This window comes from Macaca mulatta, chromosome 4, assembly GCF_049350105.2.
Source record: "Macaca mulatta isolate MMU2019108-1 chromosome 4, T2T-MMU8v2.0, whole genome shotgun sequence".
NCBI classification, from domain to species: Eukaryota; Metazoa; Chordata; class Mammalia; order Primates; family Cercopithecidae; genus Macaca; species Macaca mulatta.
Window position 1 is genome coordinate 76,823,115 of NC_133409.1, and position 22,448 is coordinate 76,845,562.

General features: G+C 45.9%; 1 long non-coding RNA gene across 3 annotated transcripts; it reads left to right on the top strand.

Moving 5' to 3' along the window:
• Positions 1 to 592: 592 nt before the first annotated feature.
• On the top strand, positions 593 to 21,048 carry LOC144340306 (uncharacterized). 3 transcript variants are annotated; one of them, XR_013416269.1, is made up of 3 exons: positions 593 to 1,642; positions 2,666 to 9,176; positions 15,055 to 21,048. It is a non-coding gene; the product is annotated as an uncharacterized LOC144340306 (long non-coding RNA). The 3 variants fall into 3 exon arrangements; XR_013416271.1 differs by lacking the exon at positions 2,666 to 9,176 and having other exon boundaries at positions 599 to 1,642; positions 15,055 to 15,343; positions 16,730 to 21,029; XR_013416270.1 differs by lacking the exon at positions 2,666 to 9,176 and having other exon boundaries at positions 601 to 1,642; positions 15,055 to 15,343; positions 17,579 to 21,028.
• Positions 21,049 to 22,448: the final 1,400 nt, after the last annotated feature.

Here is a 22,448-nt window from a genome sequence, read left to right on the forward strand (position 1 = left end):
GCCACCATGCCTGGCTTATTTTTCCAATTTTTTTGTAGACATGGGGTCTCACCATGTTGGCCAGGCGGGTCTTGAACTCCTGGCCTCAAGTAGTCCTCCTGCCTCGACCTCCCAAAGTGCTGGGATTACAGGTGTGAGCCACCATGTCTGGCCCAAAGCCAGGATTAACGTGGAGCACAGGCAGGTGGCATCTCTCCTGACACCCTGGGCTCCTTCCGTTCTCTGAACCCAGCCTGCTGTGTCCCACCTGGTGGCATGTCACTTCAGCTAACTGTGGTCCTTCTCAGGCTAAGACATGGCATCTCCTTGAGGCCCAGACCAATCAGTGCAGTCATCACTGGCCCTTGTTAGATGGAGTGGATTGAATTTAACCTGACATTGTTTCCCTCTTTGTCTAAGGAAGGGCCTGGTGAGTGAGATCACGTCAGCAGAGCTCATTTCCTGCATATGATTCTAGGAGCACCTTCTACTATTACCCTCCCTTTACCCGTGCGCTCAGTCATTATTTCTGTCTGACGGCTAAACAACAAAGTAGAAAACCACTACTCATATCTGACCCCCCAAAATATACTGGTAGCTGCTCAGAGGACAGAATTCATTTTAAAAGTAATCTAAATTAGGCAAACAGAGCGTGAGAAGCCGGTGATCACGCAGCTCCCTCCAGAAAAGGAAGTGGAGCGGGCGGGCGCCCAGCTGTAAGCCCTCGGAAGGCTCAGCCTCCAGCGCCAGGACCTGACTTTATTAACAACAAGGTGCGGTCCTCATTCTTTGGGTCTGTCACATGCCTCACGGTAATTTTCCAGGCAAAGTATATCACATGATACTGGCTTTACCGTCCAAGCAATAACTGCTGAGCGCGTAGCTGGGGCGGTCACAGGAATTCACACGCCAAAGAGCCGGGAAGAACGTTTTAAAAACCTGGAAAGAACCGGTTTCCTTTTCTGCAGCCTAACAAATACCTCCTTGGGGGAAGTAGGAAGCTTTCAGAACTCCCTCACTATCCAGAGGCTTATCATTGCGTGAAGGATCAGAGTTGGTCAAGGCGAAGAGAATCAGAACTATTTACTCAGGCTTGGAATTGATCAGGTGCTCGGGTGCCTCGGAGCAGGGGCGCGGCGGCTCCTGGACTTCAACCTCCCCGTTTATGGAAACAGTGACGATGATGATAGGAGAGCTGGCGCCCTCACTCGGCTTGTCACCTGCTGTGGGCATCAGTGAGCGCTGGCTGCCGCCTCTGAGAAAAGGAGGGCTCTGTAGGAACTCACCCTGGGCCACCTCCACTCAGAAGCCCTCCTTTCTTTCCTGCTAGACAAGAGCCTGGGAGCAGCCGAGAGAACACACCTGGTGGCAACGCCTGGTTCGCACTTTCGAACCTCAGGATTGAGAGAGGGATGAATGCGGGAAGTCTGAGGACACACTCTGTCCTGCCCTTACCTGTGACTGTCCGAGCCACCTAGGGGGACACATGGGAGGCAGTCCCAGGGAGGCTGCACTAGAGAGGTGCTGCCCCCAGCAGAAGCCAGGAGTCCCTGCCTGGGCCCAAGCTCCTGCCGTTCTCTGTGATGCCGAGAGGGCCCCACCGCTGGGAGGGGCTTTCTGCACTCGCCCCTGCACTCTGAAGAAGAGTAGATATCCAGATATAGTAAGTAAAGGAAAAGAACTAAGCATTTCTCTGGCCTTTTTAGGAAGACCATCAATTTATCTTGGACAAAGAAGGAAAGTGCCTCATGTACCAATTTTCTGCTTGTAGATGTATAAAAATGATAGAATTTTTTAAAGACAGCCAGGCGTGGTGGCTCACACCTGCATTCCCAGCACTCTGGGAGGCCGAAGCGGGCAGATCACCTGAGGTCAGGAGTTCAAGACCAGCCTGGCCAACATGGCAAAACCCTGTCTCTACTAAAAATACAAAAATTAGCCGGATGTGGTGGCACACACCTGCAATCCCAGCTACTTGGGAGGCTGAAGCAGGGAGAATTGGCTGAACCCAGGAGGCGGAGGTTGCAGTGAACCAAGATTGCGCCACTGCACTCCAGTCTGGGGAACAGAGCGAGACTCTGTCTCAAAAAAGAAAAATAACTTTTAAAAGACCATTTGCAACCACCAGTGGAATCTGTTTCTGCAAGAGTCATTAATTGATGCCTAAACAATTAGAGAAAAAGTTCATTATTTCAAGGTGCCATCGTATGAGCCCACAGATTACTTGTGAATTCCAAAGGGAAAAAATGTGATTTTTACATTGCAGAGTTCCTGCCCTGCCACACACATGTGGAGGATAGTATTGCAATTGTACAACAGTGCTATTGTACTGCTCTAATTTTTTTTTTTTTTTTTTTCTGAGACCAAGTCTCCCTCTGTCACTCAGGCTGGAACATAATGGCACGATCTTGGCTCACTGCAACCTCTGCCTTCAAGTAATTCAAGCAATTCTCCTGCCTCAGCCTCCCAAGCAGCTGGGATTATAGGGGCCCACCACCACACCTGGCTAATTTTTGTATTTTTAGTAGAGACAGGGTTTCATCATGTTGGCCAGATTGTTCTCAAACTTCTCACCTCAGGTGATCTGCCCGCTTCAGCCTCCCAAAGTGCTAAGACTCAGGTGTGAGCCACCACACCCGACCTGTACCACTCTAATTTAGTAATTCAACTGAACCTCCTGACACAGGTTGCCTCCTCGTGCCCCCTCTCAAGCATGCGTGCACTTATCTATGTGCTATCCAAATGGAGTACGTGAGCACCCAGAGACCAAGCGTATTCTTCCCTGCCTCTGTTTTGGAAAAGCAGCCCTACAAACGACAGCCTCCTGACAACTGGTCAGTTTTCCAACAGGATGGTGACTCCCCTCCTTGCCTTCTACTTTCTTGAATCAAGGGGCCTGAAGAGGTCAGGCAAGGTGGCTGATGCCTGTAATCCCAGTGCTTTGGGAAGCCGAAGCGGGAGTATCACTTGAGGCCAGGAGCTTGAGACCAGCCTGGGCAACACAGCAAGATTCTGACTCTACAAAAAAAATTTAAAACTTCACTAGGCATGGTGGCACATGCCTGCAGTCCCAGCTACTTGGGAGGCTGAGGCAGGGGAATGGCTCAAGCTTAGGGGTTCAAGGCTGCAGTGAGCTATGATTATACCAGTACACTCCAGGCTGGGTAGCAGAGTGAGACCCTATCTCTAAAACATAAAAAAAAATTAATAAAAAAGAGCTGAAGAGACGAAGCAGCAGCCATGGCTTAAAGCTTTGAGGGGCTCTTAAAGCTGTGCCTCTGGATGGAAGCATTTCACTGTTACAGTCATTTCCATTATAGAGAGTAAAGTCCTCACTGTTTCCTTCCTGTATACAATGTATTTATATTTGTTTGTTCCTGAACTGGAGTCATAAAGCACCCAATTATTGTTAGACAGTTCATATTTAATGTGATTATCAACATGGCTGGGTTTAAATCCATTATCTTGCCATTGGTCTTTTATTTGTTCAATCTGTTCTTCATTCCTTTTTTTCCCCTCTTTTGAATTGAGTACTTTTTATGATTTTATTTTACCTCCAATAAGACCTCCCTTTTTCCTCTTTGCTATATGTATTTAACTTATCAGAGTCTATTTTTAAATAATATTGTGCCTTGTGCCACCTCATACACAGCATATGAACCTTACAATATGTTACTTCCATTTTCCCCTTTTGTACCTCATTGTTGTCATATATTTTATTCTACATATATTGTAAACTCAAAAAGACACTGTTAATATTTTTGCTTTAAACAGTTAATTATCTTTTAAAGAGTATTTTCAATTACAAAAAAGTATTTTACATTTACTGATGCATTTATCATTTTGAATCCTTGTGTACATCCACATTTCCATCTAGTGCCATTTTCCTTGTACCTGAGGAGTGTCCTGTAACATTTCTTGGAGTGTAGTTTCCCTAGTTAATTAATTCTCTCAGCTTTTGTTTGTCTGAAAAGCTGATTTTGAAAGAAATTTTATGCAGGATAGAATTCTGGATTGATTGCTTTCTTTTTCTTTTCAGTACTTTTTTTGAGACAGGGTCTGGCTCTGGCACCCAGGCTGGAGTGCAGTGGTGCAATCATGGCTCACTGCACCCTCAAGCTCCCGGGCTCAAGTAATTCTGTCACCTCAGCCTCCCAAGTAGCTGGGACCACAGGCCTATGCCACCACACCTGGCTCATTTTTTTTATTATTATTTTTAGCAGACAAGAGGTCTTGCTATGTTGCCTAGGCTGGTCTCAAACTCCTGAGCCTCCTGCCTCGGCCTCCCAAATTGCTAGGATTACAGATGTGAGCCTCTGCACCTGGCCTCCTTTCAGTACTTTAAGGATGTCACTCTATTGTCTCCTGGCTTGCATAGTTTCTGATGAATGACAAATCTGCCATCACTCTTACCTTGCTCTTTTGTACACAATGGGTTTTTTTCCCTGACCTACTTTTTTTTTTTTTTTTTGAGATGGAGTCTCGCTCTGTCGCCCAGGCTGGAGTGCAGTGGCGTGATCTCTGCTCACTGCAAGCTCCGCCTCCCAGGTTCATGCCATTCTCCTGCGTCAGCCTCCCAAGTAACTGGGACTACAGGCACCCGCCACCACACCTGGCTAATTTTTTTGTATTTTTAGTAGAGACGGGGTTTCACCATGTTATCCAGGATGGTCTACGATCTCCTGACCTCATGATCCGTCTGCCTTGGCCTCCCAAAGTGCTGGGATTACAGGCGCAAGCCACTGCATCCAGCCTTCCCTGACCTGCTTTTAAGATTTTCTCTTTGTCACTAGTTTCCAGCAGTTTGATTATGATGTGCCTTAATACAGTTTTCTCCGTGCTCCTTCTGCTTTGGTTTGATTAAAGTTCTTGGATCTATGGCTATGAAGTTTTCATTAAATGTGAAAAAATGTTGGCCCTATTTCTTCAAATATTCTGTCTCCCTCCTTTATTTCTGAAGCTGCAGAGATACACATGTTAAACCACTTGATCTTGTCCACAGATCACTGGATTCTCTGTTAATTTGTTTTGTCAATGTGTTTCATTTTTGGACAGTTGCTATTGCTATGTCTTTGAGCTCACTGATGTTTTCTTCTGCAGCATCTTTCTGCTGTTAATCCCACATCATGTATTTTTTATTCCAGATATTATATTTTTATCTCTAGTAAATTCCATTTGAATCTTTCTTATATTATTAATTTCTCTCCTCATTTATGTTTCTATTTTTCCCTACCTTCATGAATATATGGAATATATTTGTAATAGTTGCTTTAAAGTCTTTATCTGTTAATACCATCATGTATTTTATTTCTGGGTCTTTTCTGTTGATTGATATTTCTCTTGGTGATGTTCATATTTTCCTGTTTCTTTGCTTGCCTGATAGTTTTTGATTAGATGTTGGCATTGTAAAATTTTACATTGTTGGGTGCTGGATTTTGTTGTATTCTTTTAAATAGTGTTCAGCTTTTTTTTTCTGGCATGTAGTTCAGTAACTTGAAATCAGTTTGATCCTTTCAAGGTTTGCTTTTAAATTTTATAGAGTGGGATCAGAGCAGTCTCTTTGAGTAGAACTGATTTTGTCTTCTACCAAGTGGATCCTGCCAGATGCCCTGTATTAAGATATCTTCACACTCTGGCTGGCGATTACATGATCTATTTCCAGCCCTGTGAGTCCCAGGAATTGTCTGGCCTGCCTGTGGAGTTTTGGTGGTTATGATCACTATCCTCACATAGTTTTCTCACATGAATGCATGCAATGTTCAGCAAAGTCTCTCCAGGGGACTCTTCAGCAGACCTCCAAAACAAGCAATTTCTCTCTTTCTCTCTGAAACATAGACACACCAGACACAGACACAGACACACAGACATAGACACACACACACTCATACACCCTCTGCTATGGTCTGAATGTCCATGTCCTGCCCAAATCATACACTGAAATCTTAATTCCTAAGGTGATAGTATTAAGAGGTGGGGCCTTTGGGAGGTGATTAGGTCATGAATGGGATTAGTGCCCTTATAAAAGAGGCCCAAGGGAGCTTGTCTGCTTCTTCCACCATGTGAGGATGCAGCACACAGTTGCCATCTATAAAGAATGCAACCTCCCTAGACACTGAATCTGCTGGTACCTTGATCTTGGACTCCCCATCCTCCAGAACTATGAGAAATAAATGTTTATTGTTTATAAGCCACATAGTTTATGGTATTTTTGTTATAACAGTCTGAATGGACTGTGTCTCTTGGTCTGTTTCTGTCTGTCTCTGTCTCCCTCTCTCTCTCTGTTTCTCTGTAGTTCCCTTCACTCATACACTTTGCCCTTCAAACTCTAGCCACCTTGGCCTCCCCAAATTCTGATCAGTCTCCTCCATTCAGTGAGACCACTGAGATCCCTTTGGTTTCCCCTCCCTTTCCTGGGCTTAAGAACTGCCTCAGACAGTAATGCAGAGCCCTCATAGGTCTCACGTTGTTTGTTTCTTTTCTCCAGTGATCAAAGTCTTGCACTGCCTGACATCTAGTGTCTGAATATATTTTTCATATATTGGGTCTTGCTTTCTCTTTATCTAAGGATGAGTGAAGGTGTAAACTGCCCTCTGTTATGCCATCATGGCCGGAAGTAGAAAACTCATGATTTATTTTTACTTTATTTATTTTGTTTTTGAGACAGAGTCTTGCTCTGTCGCCCAGGTTGGAATGCAGTGGTGTGATCCTGGCTCACTGCAAACTCCACCTTCCAACTTTAAGCAATTCTTCTACCTCAGCCTCCTGAGTAGCTGGTATTATAAGAGTGCGCCACCACACTCAGCTAACTTTTGTATTTTTAGTAGAGATGGGGTTTCACCATGTTGGCCAGGCTGGTCTCAAACTCCTGACCTCCAGTGATCTGCCTGCCTCAGCCTCCTAAAGGACTGGGATTACAGGTGTGAACCAGCGCCCAGCCTGATTTATTTTTAAAATCTAGGGCAAGGGTAGTTTTCCCATTCATAGAGAACATCTTAACAGACATTTCTCAAAATTTGTTCTAATTCCCAAGCATGGGTCAGCAGTCTCTGTAGTAGATCTTACAGCTTTTCTATCCTTTGGTTGTCAGCTTTTCTGAACCCCTTCCATGGCTCATGCTTTCCTGTCTCTGTAAAACTAGACATCACTATGTGATTCACTTTGGCCCAAAGAAACATAGCTGGGGAGATGTGTATGGTTCCAGGTGGAAGCATGTCATTGCGATGTTCATCCCTCCAGCTGCCCTCCCACTTCCCATGGTGATGATGGGACTAAGCATTGGCACAAAGGGGCTGAAGAGTTGCAGCAGCTTAGAAGGCAGAGCCAGCACACAGAGGAGAGATGGCCTGGATTGCCACTCAGATCTGTAGCAGAATGTGCTCAAGCAAGAAATCAGCTCCTACTATGTTGAGCCATTGAGATTTGTATTTGTGTGTTATGCAGCAGGAACTATTCCTGCCTGTCGTGACTGGTCTTGTCTCTCTTTCTTTTTTGAGCCAGAGTGTGTGCTCACTCTGCCCCTAAACACGTCTAAAAATGTATTGGTGTAACGAAGAAGGAGTATTTGAAAATGTGCCATATAGAAAACTATTCATCCACTCTAAAATGCAGAGGAAGAGGAAGCAAAACAAAACATGAATTTGCAAATGCAAACAAATGATTTTTGTGAGATTGAATGATTTTTTTGATGTTTAAATCACTTCCAGATGGATCAATTGGTTGCAACTGAGAAGAGATTATTCTTCCCTTGCCACACATCTACACAGAGGGTAGCAAATTCATTAGCATAAATGGGAGGTATATAGCCACAACAGGAGAAGAATTGACCACTGGTGAATTAAAATTTTTCTTTGAGGAGCTCCCAGCTCCTAATCCTCTTCTTTTGCGTGATATTAACTCTGCATTTACCTAATGTCATTGGGAATTTCTTTGTAGTTAAGATTTATATTCCAACCACCTTTAGGGGGTACTTGTAATAGTTTCTAAAATAGGAATCTTTTTTTCTTTCTTTTTTTTTTTTTAGATGGGGTCTCACTTTGTCACCCAGTCTGGAGTGCAGTGGCTCACTAAAGCCTTGACCTCCCAGGCTCACGGACCCTCTCGCGTCAGACCCCTGAGTAGCTGGGATTACAGGCGCACCCCACCACGCCCAGCTAATGTTTGTATTTTTTGTAGAGACAGGGTTTCGCCATGTTACCCAGGCGGGTCTCAAATTCCTGGGCTTAAGCAATCCACACACCTCAGCCTCCCAAAGTGCTGGGATTACAGGTGTGATCCATCACACCTGGCCTTAAAATAGGAATTTGTCACCTGTGGTCTAGAAAATTCTGGGGGGTTGGGGGAAGGGGTACCAATGAACCATGTAAGACTTTAGGCAAATCATTCAAGTGCATATTTTACATTTTTTTCTGGGGAAAGGATTTGTACCTGTCATCAGATTCTTAAAGATCTGGGTGACTCAATAAAGGTTAGGAGCCACTGCCTTAAAAACACAGTCAGGCCCGGTGCAGTGGCTCATGCCTGTAATCCCAGCACTCTGGGAGGCCGAAGTGAGTGGATCACTTGAGGTCAGGAGTTTGAGACCAGCCTGCCAACATGGTGAAACCCCGTCTCTATTAAAAATACGAAAAAAAGGCGGGCATGGTGGCGTGTGCCTGTAATCCCAGCTACATGGGAGACTGAGGCAGGAGAATCACTTGAACCTGGGAGGCGGAGGTTGGAGTGTACCGAGATCGCACCACTGCACTCCAGCCTGGGCGCGAGAGTGAGACTCTGTCTAAAAAAAAGAAAGACAAAGTCAGTTTCCATACCATACCAGACTTTCATTTCATATTTCATCAACCACATCCTGTTATTTTTCTTGGAACCACTTCTCCTCCTCTCCTTTTTCTGACACACACGCACTGAAGAAGCGTGTCATGGAGAGGCAGGGAGGGATAATTTCACAGGTCAGGGGAGGTCAGTTTCCCCTTAGCCCTCAAAGGTGCGGGCTGATTAGCAGGTCAGCTGTCTGAGCAAGACAGTATTGAACCCAAGCCATCACTGTGAAGGGTGCCCGGAGGATCTTTCTGGCGCAGAACAGCTCTAGCAAGCAACAGCCAATCCAAGATCTTTGCTCACCCTTTGGTGCTCAAGAAGGGGAGAGATGGCAAGTAACTGAGCCTCGAGGAGAAAGGAGAGAAAGTCTTTGTGTTGAACAGGTGTGTTCCCTTTCAAAGCCAATTGCCCCGTTTGGCTCAGGGAGGAGCTTTGGGTTTTTGGATGACGGGTTTTAGAAACAATGGGGAAGGTTGTGGTGGCAGAGAATGAAAAGTATAGCCAACAGCAGAAGTAGTGAGATTTCTATAAACATCTTGGCACTGAGAGGCAGAGAAAGCTGATTTAACTAATTATGAGCAAACCCTTCCGGATGTAAAGAGAGTGGGAAAAGTCTGGCTGTCTGGTCAACGTTATTGTCTAAATAAAACCACGCAGGCCAGCAGTGGGCCACTGGGCATCGCTCAGGCAGGAAGCGAGTCGGCCTTGAAAACAGCTGCAGCTCCTGAAACAGGGCCAGGCCTGGAGTCTTCCCGCTCACACACCGAGTCTTTTTTTTTTTTCTTTTTTTGAGAGACAGAGTCTTACTCTGTAGCCCAGGCTGGAGTGCAGTGGTGCCATCTCAGCTCACTGAAACCTCCACCTCCCAGACTCAAGCCATTCTCCTGCCTCAGTCTACAAGTAGCTGGGACTACTGGCTAATTTTTGTATTTTTAATAGAGGCGGGGTTTCACCATGTTGGCCAGACTGGGTCTTGAACTCCTGACTTCAAATGATGCACTCACCTCAGCCTCCCAAAGTGCTGGGATTACAGGCGTGAGCCATCGCGCTCGGCCCACTGAGTCCGAATGTATCAATTTACTTAAAAACATACACCATGGATGCATTTTTATAGTACAAAAGCCATGCCCTGGGTGAAGATTAGGCAGAATACCTTTTTAAGGTGCTACAGAAGTGAGGACTCCAAAGGCGGAAGGGAGGCGGCTGACCTCGGACAGAGCTCCATTTTCCTCTTTATCGTGCACACGAAATTGCAGCAGATCCTTTTTTTTGCTCTCATTTTTTTTATGTCTTACGTGGATTCGTGTTCAGTTTTGTGGTTAAAATAGTCACATAGCTTGATCTGCAAAAGTGCTGCAATATTCTTTCATTGCTATTGGCTTTCTATTTCACTCCCCCTTTTTTCCACATTTGCTGTAGAAATCTATCCATGGTGTGGTGGTTAAGTTGCTCTGTTTCTAGAGCTATGGTGAAAGGAACAGCGATCTGTGCATTCGTCAGCAAATGAAGACAACCTCTTAACTCTGCTGAATTAGACAGCAATGCAGTAGACAAATGAGTGATCTCAAAGAGATAAAATATGAAACCAGAGAGGCAGTGTGACCACCAGTAAAAACAATGGGTGAGATGGGGTGCGGTGTCTCACACCTGTAATCCCAGCACTTTCAGAGGCTGAGGTAGGAGGATCACTTGAGTCCAGGAGTTGGAGACCAGCCTGGGCAATAAAGTGAGATCTCATCTCTACAAAAGATAAAAAGTTAGGCACCTGTGGTCGCAGCTACTTGGGAGGCTGAGGTGGGAGGATTGTTTGAGTACAGGAGGTTGAGGATGCAGTGAGCCCTGTTCACACCACTGCACTCCAGCCTGGGTGACAGAATGAGATCCTGTCTCAAAAATAAAATGAGGCCGGGTGCAGTGGCTCATCCCGGTAATCCCAGTACTTTGGGAGGCTGAGGCAGGAGGATCACTTGAGGTCAGCAGTTCAAGACCAGCCTGGACAACATGGCAAAACCCTATCTCTACTAAGAATACAAAAATTAGCCGGGTGTGGTGGTGCACACCTGTAGTCTCAACTACGCGGGAGGCTGAGGCAAGAGAATGGCTTGAACCCGAAAGGCAGAGGTTGCAGTGAGCCAAGATTGTGCCATTGCACTCCAGCCTGGGTGACAGAGCAAGACTCCATCTCAAAAAATAAAAAACAAAAATAATAAATAAAAGAAAATGAAACAAAACAACAACAACAATCCACTAGGCAAGCAGTTTGGAGACTCAGTGCCTCATAGCAATCCTATCAGGACTTCGGCGTTCTGCATAAATCAGAAATAACTCCTGTCCTATTTACTTCACCATGATTGTCCTGGAGAGGAAATACATGGAAGAAATGAAAATAGGAGGTATATTTTCATAGGAATACATTTTAATAGGAATCATAGTATTATTATCATAAATTTGGAGAAAGAATTTATAACGAAGTTTCTAAGGCAGTGCTAAGCCTTACACTAAAAGAACAAGACTGATTATCAGATATTGGCTGCACTAGACATAGAGGACATTGTTGGTCATCTGACCCAAACTCATTCATTCCTAACCCCTTTCTCTCTTGTCCATCTCAACTGAAAAGGCTGCAAAAGTTTCCATTGTGTCTAATGGGGGCCACATGACACAGTTCTGGCCAAAGGGTCGTAAGCAGAAATTTGTTGCGGACTTGCAGAGAGAGAAGCTTTTGCCTTTTTCTTATAAAAGGGGCAGATACAATTGGTGTGAATTCCTCTCTTCTTTCTACCTTGAATATTGCTGTAATGTCTGGAGCTGGAGCAACTATTTTGTGATCATGAGGCAACAAGCCAACATGCTAGGTATGATGAAGAGAAAGAACGAGCTTGCCTGGGTCTTTGATGACATTGATGAGGTGCTACCCCAGCTGTGGGTGGCCTACCTTGAGACTTCTTGTTTATTTAAGACTTTTTTGGTGAGGGGAGGGTGGGGTTTTTTTGGTTTTTTTTTTTTTTGGTTTGTTTTTTTGTTTTTTTGAGACAAAGAGTCTGCAACCTCCAACTTCCAGGGTCAAGCGATTCTCCTGCCTCAGGTTCCTGAGTAGCTGGGGTTACAGTTGCCTGCCACCACACCCAGCTAATTTTTGTATTTTTAGTAGAGACGGGGTTTCAGTGTTGGCCAGGCTGGTCTCGAGCTCCTGACATCAGGTGATCCACCCACCTTGGCCTCCCAAAGTGCTGGGATTACAGGCGTGAGCTACCGCGCCCGCCTATTTAAGACTTTGAGAGTTGAGTTTTCTGTTACTTCCAGCCAAAGCATTCTAAAGTACACCTAATTCCAAAGTACACTTTGTTCCTGATAGCATGAAGTGCTATAATATGTTACAGGCTATACATTTAGACTTAACTAAATTGGTTTTTCTTAAAAGGAAATTACCATATAGTCATTTGCAATTTTGCTTTACTTTTCAAAACTATATGATGAAGCAAAATATAGGAATAATATTTTTAATTTCTATTTTGAACATTTTTAAACATACATAAACATCGTAAAAGGACTCCTTTCTCAGCCGCTCCAGCCGCAGTCACCACTCAGCCTGTCTCCTCCCTCCAGGGCAGGCGAGCTTGCTCCCACCCAAGGCACTCCCTTTCTCCAGGGCACACCTAGAATTGCCAGAAAGGTCTTCTGGATGTTTCATCAAACCTTTCCACCCTGTAACTTTTTACTCCACTCTCTGGAGTGACAATGTGCAGGCCTTTTTATAAAACAGTCATGGCATTTTCTCTCTGTGTGAATCCTGCAGGCCAATCAGAAAAGGGGTATTTCTGGAGAAGATTAAGGACAGAAAGGAAGGAGGCCTGCCAGTCCTGGAAGCGAGGGTATGCTGGGAATCCTGTTCCTCCTTCTGTGAGGGGATGCTGGGGAGGAGGCGCTCGGCAGCGGTGCCCTCCCTTCTTCCCTGTCTGTCTGTTGGCCCAGCTCCTGTGCTGGGCCTGGGCATTCAGGGACAGAGCTGCATTGTCAGAGGCCCTGGTGAGCCTCCTCAGTTGACAACGATGGAACAGTCAGACCCCAGCCTGAAAACTCATCCTGTCCCTAGTAGGTTCTCCTCGGATGTGGAATTGATTTGAACAACGTTTCTATTAAGGACAGGCAGACCTTGCTGTTCTCGGCATGTGAAAGCCCCCTTCTTTCCCATATACCTGGGACAGGTGTGCTTCGGGTTGTTTTTCCAGCTGTGATGCTGGGTTGGGGCCTGGGGCCCGGCCGACAGGCTGGCACACCTGTGGGGGGCTTGGTCTTGGCCACGGAAGTGAATAAAGCTCCCCTGGTCCCCAGAGCCCACGGGCACCTGCAGTCTCTGTAGCAACCCAACCAACAGGCTTGTTGACTTTCAGCAACAGACCAGGAGGAAGGAACGTGCAGGAACCCGGGGACCTGGACAGAGGGAGGCCCCGCACTCTCCAACCCCAGGGCCTGGAGTTTGCAGAGTGTGGCACTGCGTGAATGGTAGCCTGTGGCTGCCCGGCACACTCAGAGCAGGGGCAGAGAAGATAATTTGTGTCTGGAAAGCCCCTGTCCCTGGGCTGACTCAGGTACAATCCTCTGAGAGATCAGTCTCTATATCCAGTCGTAAGGCCGTAAGTCAAGTCTTGTGTGTGTAGATATGGACAGATAGTGCCTCACATGCCTTTTTTTTTTTTTTTTAACAAAAACTAATAACTTATAATGAACTTCCAAACCAGCCCTTCCTATTCACAGCTGTCCAGCACCTGTCCCACCCAGCAGCGCCCAGACAGGCTTTCCCAGGGAGCTGAGCCGAGTGAGCTCAGTCCTCACCTGTGCCACACGGGTCTTCCTAACACCTCCAGGGGTGTGTGGGGTGGGGAGTGTGGGGGTGATGTTGGCAAAGCACCCCAGCTGCTTCGCTGATGACCGACACCAGGGAACTTGAAAGGGACTGACTTGCTTTCCTCTTGACTGGTAGCTGTCTGCACACTCTGATGGGCAGCCCCTGTTTTTCCTGGCCTTAGGCTGCCTAGGCTCACGAGTCCTGTTGTCTCTTTGAGGCTTCTAAATGCCAATTAAAATAAAAATCCCATTCTCTTTGCCTAATTTGGGAGGCTTGGGCTTCAAGTGCACTTCTTAGATAAATGGTCTTGTTCATCTAGAATGTTCCGCAGATGGCCACTGCAATTCTTTTTTTTAAAATTGTATTTTGTTTTACTTCAAGTTCTGGGATACATGTGCAGAATGTGCAGGTTTGTTACATGAGTCTACATGTGCCGTGGTGGTTTGCTGCACCTGTCAACCCGTCATCCAGGTTTTTTTTTTTTTTTTTTTTTTTTTTTGAGACGGAGTCTCGCTCTGCCGCCCAGGCTGGAGTGCAGTGGCCGGATCTCAGCTCACTGCAAGCTCCGCCTCCCGGGTTCCCGCCATTCTCCTGCCTCAGCCTCCCGAGCAGCTGGGACTACAGGCGCCCGCCACCTCGCCCGGCTAGTTTTTTGTATTTTTTTAGTAGAGACGGGGTTTCACTGTGTTAGCCAGGATGGTCTCGATCTCCCGACCTCGTGATCCACCCGTCTCGGCCTCCCAAAGTGCTGGGATTACAGGCTTGAGCCACCGCGCCCGGCCCGTCATCCAGGTTTTAAGGCCCACGTGCACTAGCTATTTATGCTGAAGCTCTCCCTCCCCGGCCACTGGAATTCTCAAATATTTTTAGTAAGATTTTTTATATTGTAATCCTAAAATATACTGTGATTCTAAAATGGGATTACACTGTGACTCGAAAATATCTTTTGCCATTTTGTAAATATTTGCAGCTTCTGGGGCCATATTGTTTTTTGGGGGGAGGGGGGGCGGCGAGGGGGGCGGTGGGAGGAATACTATCTCCTGAGATGGCAGAAGGGCAAAAGAGAGTGAATGCACTCTCTCAAAGCCTTTTTTCTGTTATTATACTTTAAGTTCTGGGGTTCATGTGCAGAATGTGCGGGTTTGTTACATAGGTATACACCTGCCATGGCGGTTTGCTGCACCCATCAACCCGTCATCTACATTAGGTATTCGGGGCCATATTCTTAAGCATGGAAAGGCAGGCATGGGCAGAAATTAAGGATCCCGCTTCTGGCTTGTCCAATCCTTCCTCAGTGTACTGCATTGCACGAACATTTTCTTGCAGCTGGTGGGTGACCTGACATCAACTAGCCGATTCCATGACCAGCTTAGCCTTTCACAAGAGTCTTATTCTTTTTTTTTTTTTTCCCCAAGACAGAGTCTCGCTGTGTCTCCAGGCTGGAGTGCAGTGGCATGATCTCGGCTCACTGTAACCTCCACCTCCCACATTCAAGTGATTCTCCTGCCTCAGCCTCCTGAGTAGCTGGGACTACAGCCGTGCACCACCACACCAGCTTATTTTTGTATTTTTAGTAGAGATGGGGTTTCGCTATGTTGACCAGGCTGATTTTGAACTCCTGACCTCAGATGATCCGCCCGCCTCGATCTCCCAAAGTGCTGGGATTACAGGCATGAGCCACTGCGCCTGGCAGGAGTATTATTGGTAAGTGCTCCAATAGTGTTTAAGTGCCTGAACCGTGCCCACCAATCAAATTATGGCTTTGGCTCTGAGATACTCTTGATCAACTTAGCCAGTGATTTCCCCCAACCTAAGCATGCAGGAAAAACAAACGAAGAGGATAGAAACACAAATACCTGCAGATTCTGAAAGTCAGACTTCTTGGCCCCTGTAGGAATAACCACTTACTGCAAACACTACTAGTTGCCTTTAAGGCTGCAGCTCTTGCCAGTGAGTCATCAGCCACAGCAACCCGGAGGACAAGTGCCCTGTCACAGCACAAACTACCCTTGGGATCCTTTCCAAAGTCACAAACTAATCCTTAATTCAAAAGCCAAAAAGATCGGGGGCCTCAGTGCAAAAAGAGCAGAGCCTAATTTGAGAAGAACTGATACCCCTCTGGACTGCATAAGGACAGGAAACCTCAAACAGGGCCAGCAGGGCCTCTTCTGTGTTTCTTAAGGGGTCTTGGGAGTTGTCAGTTGTCTCTTTTGGGTCCCTTTGCAGTCCCCAGAACTGTCAAAAGACAAAATAACAACCAATTTAGATGTAGATCTAATTGGCTCTTATTCAGGTTTCATGAATCAGGGAAACCTCCCTTACAGAAAATAAAACAAGGCCGGGCACGGTGGCTCACGCCTGTAAAGCCAGCACTTTGGGAGGCCAGGGCTGGCAGATCACCTGAGGTCAGGAGTTCGAGACCAGCCTGGCCAACATGGTGAAACCCCATCTCTACTAAAAATACAAAAATTAGCTGGGTGTGGTGGCGCACGCCTGTAATCCCAGCTACTAGGGAGGCTGAGGCAGGAGAATCACTTGAACCCGGGAGGTGGAGGTTGCAGTGAGTTGAGATGGCACCACTGCACTCCAGCCTGGGTGAAAAGAGTGAAACTCTGTCTCAAAAAATAATAAAATAAAATAAAAGCTCTCACTGGGCAATAGCAGAAAACTAGGTTTTATAAAATGACAACAAGGAAACAGAATAGGAAAAAAAAAAACTGGTTAACATTTTCCATTACTATTTTGTAAGGGTTAAACAGAGAGCAGCTCCTCATTACATGGACTCAGATAGACTCTGGAATCTCCCGTTTTCAGGAAAAACTGGTCTGGTTTAGGATCTAGCGGCCTCCTTAAAGCTTCATTTGAATTTGTGGTACTTAGCATTAGTGACTTCATTTTGGTTTTGTCTGGGTTGTTGGGACCTAGTGCCAGAGCTCAGTCTAAAACAATGTCTCCCATAATTTTTTTAACAATTCCAACACCCCTAAACAGTGCTGGAAGAAAATTCCACAGTCCTACAGATTGGCTTCATTTGACATTGACAAAACAATCCTTGTTTTATTATTGTATTTTATTATTGTTTATTTTCAGAGATTGAGTCTCGCTCTGTTACCCAAGCTGGACTGCGATGGCACGATTTTAGCTCACTGCAGTCTCAAACTCCTGGGCTCAAGCAGTCCTCCTGTCTCAGCCTCCTGAGTAGCCAGGACTACAGGCACATACCACCACACCTGGCTAATTTTTAAATTTTTTGTAGATATGGGGTCTTGCCATGTTATCCAGGTTGGTCTTGAACTCCTCGCCTCAAGTGATCCTCCTGCCTTGGCCTCCCAAAAGGCTGAGATTACAGGCATGAGCCACTGCACACAGCCAAAGCACTGCATGAGCGGTGAGAAAGGTCTAGTGGGAAGAGTTTAAGGGGCTGTGGGGTGAGGGGAGGGCTTCCTTTTTTGGTGGGAGCCACTAGAGCGCATTTGTACCCTGCTAGGAATGAGCCACCCAGGAGAGAGGGGGAGATGAGTGCTGTGGGCGTTGGGATGAAGGAAAGGACACAATCCTCAGCAGAGGGAGAGAGAGCAAATGGCTGGGGTGAAGGAAGCAGGGACTTTGGAAGAAGATGATGGGAAAATGTTGGCACACTGGAAAATATCACGAGGCGGTTCTTTTCGGCTGACTATTTCTCAGGAAAGTATGAGGCAAGACAGATTGCTGAGATGCAGGGGTAGAGGGAAATAGGATCTGTGAGGAAAGAGGAAAATGTTCGCATCATCATCCTAGAGGAAACGAGCTTAGCGGTAAAACTGTTCTGAGATGAAAAGGCAGTTACGTTTTGAGATCATGGGGGTAAAATGAGTAGATGTTATTTCACCCACTGTGAGCTTGAAATTCCTTTTTCTACCAAAAAGCATCAAGGCTTCTTGTAAAAATGGTTGATTTCAGGTCTAGAGAAAAAAATGCACAAGATGAGGTTGATACTGCTGTACCAGAAGGCAAGGAAACCATCAAAGGCCATTGGGTCATGTCAAAAGGACCCAGGAGCCACCTCAAAGAGGCTCCCACTGGCCAAAGAGGGAACATTTGAGCGTCAGTCAGAATAGTAATGGCGATGGACTGAAACACACCAAATATGTTTCAACTCTGAGTTCAGAAAGAAAGGAAAACAATTCATTATTCTGAACACCAGGAAACAGGAAAACAGTCCTATTCTACCCGCTTTGTTTATTTTTGTTTGTGTCACCATTGGGTAAACAAGTAGCAGATGAGAATTGTCCATTTCTAGAAGAATTTTAGCTCCTGAATGAAGAAGGAATGACAGAATTGGAACATAACCATTTCACAAGGATTAAGGCATTGATGATTAATGGCTGCTATGTCACAAAGAGAAAATCAGACACGGGCTTCCTGGTGGAGGAACACACCGCCACCCATGAAACAGAATCTAATCAAGCTTCTAGATCCAGCCACCGAGCTACAGATGAAACACAGGGAAAGGAACTTGCTAAACAACACCACAGTGACACACTCAGCAGTCCAGGTTGGGGAGGATGGCTGGACACACAGCTCCATTTTTTTCAACAACTAAATTGCAAGGAGATAAAAAAAAGAAATAGAGGGGAACCTATGTATTAAAAAGGACATGTCAATTATTTTGTGTAAGCATTATTTCGGTTCTGATTCACACAAATTTATGACATTTATGAAATAATTGGAAACATGAACTCTAACTGATAATATTAAATAATTACTGCTTTAAAAAATGACACCAGCCTGCAAAGCTGTGCAATATCTCCAGTAACTTTAAGGATTCAGAGTTAAAGGAGGCTACTAAATAAATTCACTGCAGGTTGAAGTTTGGTTGAATAAATGAATTAAGAAGTTAAGAATAGTGGGATTTTTTGCGTTAAAGATTCACGTGTTGTTAATATCTAATGTAATATTGATATTAAAAAGTACTTTGAAAACTGCAAAGTTTTATTCAAAAATTAGGGCTAAAATCTTAGAGCTCCAGAGAGACAGAGAGAGTGAATCAATGTTATTTGCTGATGCGTCAGTTTCCTTTGCTGGTATACTTATGGAGATCGCATTTTTCTTTTCTTTTTTTTTTTTTTTTGAGATGGAGTTTCACTCTGTCACCCAAGTTGAAGTACAGTGGCAGGATCTCAGCTCACTGCAACCTCTGCCTCCTGGGTTCAAGTGATTCTCATGCCTCAGCCTCTTGAGTAGCTGGGATTACAGGTGTGCACCACCACGCCTGGCTAATTTTTGTATTTTTAGTGGAAACGAGGTTTCACCATGTTGGCCAGGCTGGTCTTGAACTCCTGACCTCAGGTGATCTACTCCCCTCAGCCTCCCAAAGTGCTGGGATGACAGGTGTGAGCCACTGCTCCCAGTCAGAGATCATACTTTTCTGAGCCTCCAAAAGGAACATGTGGTCTGACAAAAGGATATTTTCTAGTTTATGAATGTATTCAGATGAAAACTTTTATTAAGGTATAAAATTTTAATCATAATTAGTTGTACATTTAATGAATCTGCTTTAAGGAAAGTGCAAAGTTACATAAAATTGAAATCAACCCAGAACATCATACGAATTATCGCCTTCATTATGTTCTGCATGAGTCAGACCTCAGGGAACTGTGTGGTGAGTTCACCACATTTCAGAAGTGTGGAAACTCAGGATAGACCAAGAAGAGCAAGTGTAATGAGAGCAGTGGATTCTAGGAGTGTGAGCGGCCTTTACAGGGGTCACCGGGAGAAGCCACGGAGGAGCCAATCAGAATCACTCTCCAAGTTGGCTGCGTGCTTTTCTTCTTTTTTCTTTTTTTTTTTTCTTTTGAGACAGACTCTCACTCTTTCACCCAGGCTGGAGTGCAGTGGCACAATCTTGAATCACCACAACCTCCGCCTCCCGGGTTCAAGCAATTCTCCTGCCTCAGCCTCCCAAGTAGCTGGGATTACAGGCACCCACCACCATGCCTGGCTAACTTTTGTATTTTTAGTAGAGACAGTGTTTCACCATGTTGGCCAGGCTGGCCTCGAACTCCTGCCCTCAGGCGATCTGCCCTCCTCAGCCTCCCAAAGTGCCGGGATTACAGGTGTGAGCCACTGTGCACAGCCAGGCTGCGTGCTTTTCACGATCTCAAGTTGATAACTAGATCCTCGCATATACAGGTGGTCAAGCAGGAAGAAATGGGCTGTGAAAAAGCACTGGTGCACTCCCAGCCATCCTTCAAGGCTGCTCTTATAGGGCCAGCAACTACCTCCATGTTGCCAAATCCCAAGGACAATTCCCAGACCTCGTCCTCCTGGACCCCTCACAGCCTTGGCCATCACTGACCACTGTCCGCTCCCTGAAATGCTTCCTTCCTTTGGATCCAGGAAACTGGGATCCTGCTGGTCATCATCCTCCTTCACCGGTCTTCTCCTCAGTGGCCGGCGCCAGTTCCTTTTCGTCTCCCACATATCAGAGCGCACGAGGGCACCGGCCCGGGCCAACTCCCTTTCTGATCAGCACTTAGCCCTTGGTGAACTCACTCAGGCTCAAGGCTGTCTGTGTGCTGATGTTAAAGGAAGAGAAAAGGAGGCTATGGTCCAGATGGACCCCAAGGCCAATCACTCATAACCATATAACTAAAACTGAAGTCATCCCGATTTCTCCAAACGCTAGCTCTAACCATAGAAACACAAAACGTAAGCTTTACAACCTTGTCAGCATGATTCAATGAAATTAAACCAATCAGCTACGGAGAAGTCAGTTTAAACAGCTCCACTGCCTTAAAAAGAATATTAACATATAATAGCCAATTATAAAAAAGATCCAAATGCTTGCTCCTAATGCTTTATAAATGGTACTAGAACTGTTGTGAATGGAGCTTCCTACCATGTTTGGTTTGCAAACAATTTGCAACCCAGTTTGCAAATTATTGTTTTGTATGCACAATACACTTCTAAAATTGTAATGTTTTATCTGATTTTATTTTTTACACTGATGGACCTCCATATTTTCATCTCTGTCCAGATCTCGCCCTTGGACCCCAGGCTTGCATACTCTACCATCCACTTAGCACTTGCGACTGAATATGTAATCTGCATCTCAAAATCAGCCTGCCCCAAATTGCCCGCCCCACCCCCAGCCACCTGCTCCTCCACATGCAAACTCGTCTCCGCTGATTCAACGCCATCCTTCCAGTTGCCCTGACCAAAATCTCCATCTTCTAAACCCCTGTCTTTCCCTTACATCCCACATCTGCCATAAAAACAATTCCTGCTGACTCGCCCTTCAAAAATCTAGCCAGAATCCGACCATTTCTCACCATCCCACCACCATCAGCCTTGTCCTACTGCCCCCGGCCACGGCAGCAGCCTCCTTCCTGCTCTCACCTGGTCTCCCTGCCTCCACCCTTGCACTCAAGTTTCAACTCAGCAGCTAGAATGCTTGGTGTAAACAAATCTGAGCATGTCTCCTTCTCTGCCCTGTCACTCAGCATAAAGGCCCAAGTTATTATAGTGGCCAACAGCCTGGGCCCCCTTCCTTCTCTGGCCTCCTCTTCAACCACTGCCCCCTGCTCTCCGGGGTTCCTCTCCCTCCTCCTGGTTTTTGCCTGACCTGCCCTGTCCTCAGATGCCCTCACGGCTCACCCCTCACTTGTTTCATTTTTCACTCAAATGCCACTTCCCTGTAAGGCCTCAGCTGTCCCCCTATTTAGAGTTCTGCACCTCCGTTTTCCCCACTCATTTGTCTTCCATGGCACTACTGCCATGAGCACATGATGTACTTTGTTTGATTTCTCCGTGGCAGGGATTTTTGTCTGTTTTCTTTGCTTCTGTATCCCCAGCACCTGGAACAATGCTTGCCATATAGTAGGTGCCTAGTAAATATGTATTCAATCAATCTACCAAGCAGCACAAGAATCTCTGCAACAGACAGCCCAAAAAAGTTGTGAATCCTCCCCTCCCACAGAGATCAGATGGTGGAAAGGAGATCCACCTACTCATTGCACAAGGACTCCTGGCTGCCTAGCAGGTGCCAGGCACTGTTCTAGGCACCAGGGATACACCGTGAACAAATAGTGCTAAACAAAGCAAAACAGAAGAAACCCTGCACAGGAGCTTACATGACAGTCGGAGAGTTGGGTGACAACAGGGTCAACAAGTCAACGATTTATTATAATAGAGACTAATAACCACTAAGGAGAGAAATCAAACAGGGAAAGACATGAAAAGTTGGGGGTGAATTTATCTGCTCAGGCTGCCAGAACAAAGTACCAATAACTGGGTGGCTGAAAGAGCAGAAATCTGTTTTCTCAGTTGTGGAAGCTGGAAGTCCAAGATCAAGGTGCTGGCAGGGTTGCTTTCTTCTGAGGCCTCTCTCCTTGGCTTGTGCAATATGGTTTTCTTCTCCCTCCGTCCTCACATGGGCTTCCCTCTGTGGGCACCTGTCTGGGTCCAAATTTCACCTTCTTTTTATTTTTCATTTTATTTTGTTTTGTTTTGTTTTGTTTTGTTTTGTTTGAGACAGGGTCTTGCTCTGTCAGCCAGGCCAGAGTGCAGTGGCATCGTCTCAGTTTACTGCAGCCTCATACTCCTGGGCTCAAGTGGTCCTCCTACCTCAGCCTCCCAAGTAGCTGGGATTACAGTAGCTGCACTACCGCCCCAGCTAATTTTTTTGTATTTTTGTGTAGAGGTGGGGTTTCACTATGTTGCCCAGGTTAGTCTTGCGCTCCCAGGCTCAAGCGATCCACCCTCCTTGGCCTCCCAAGGTGCTAGGATTACAGGTGTGAACCACTGCGCCCAGCCTTTGTTTTTTGTT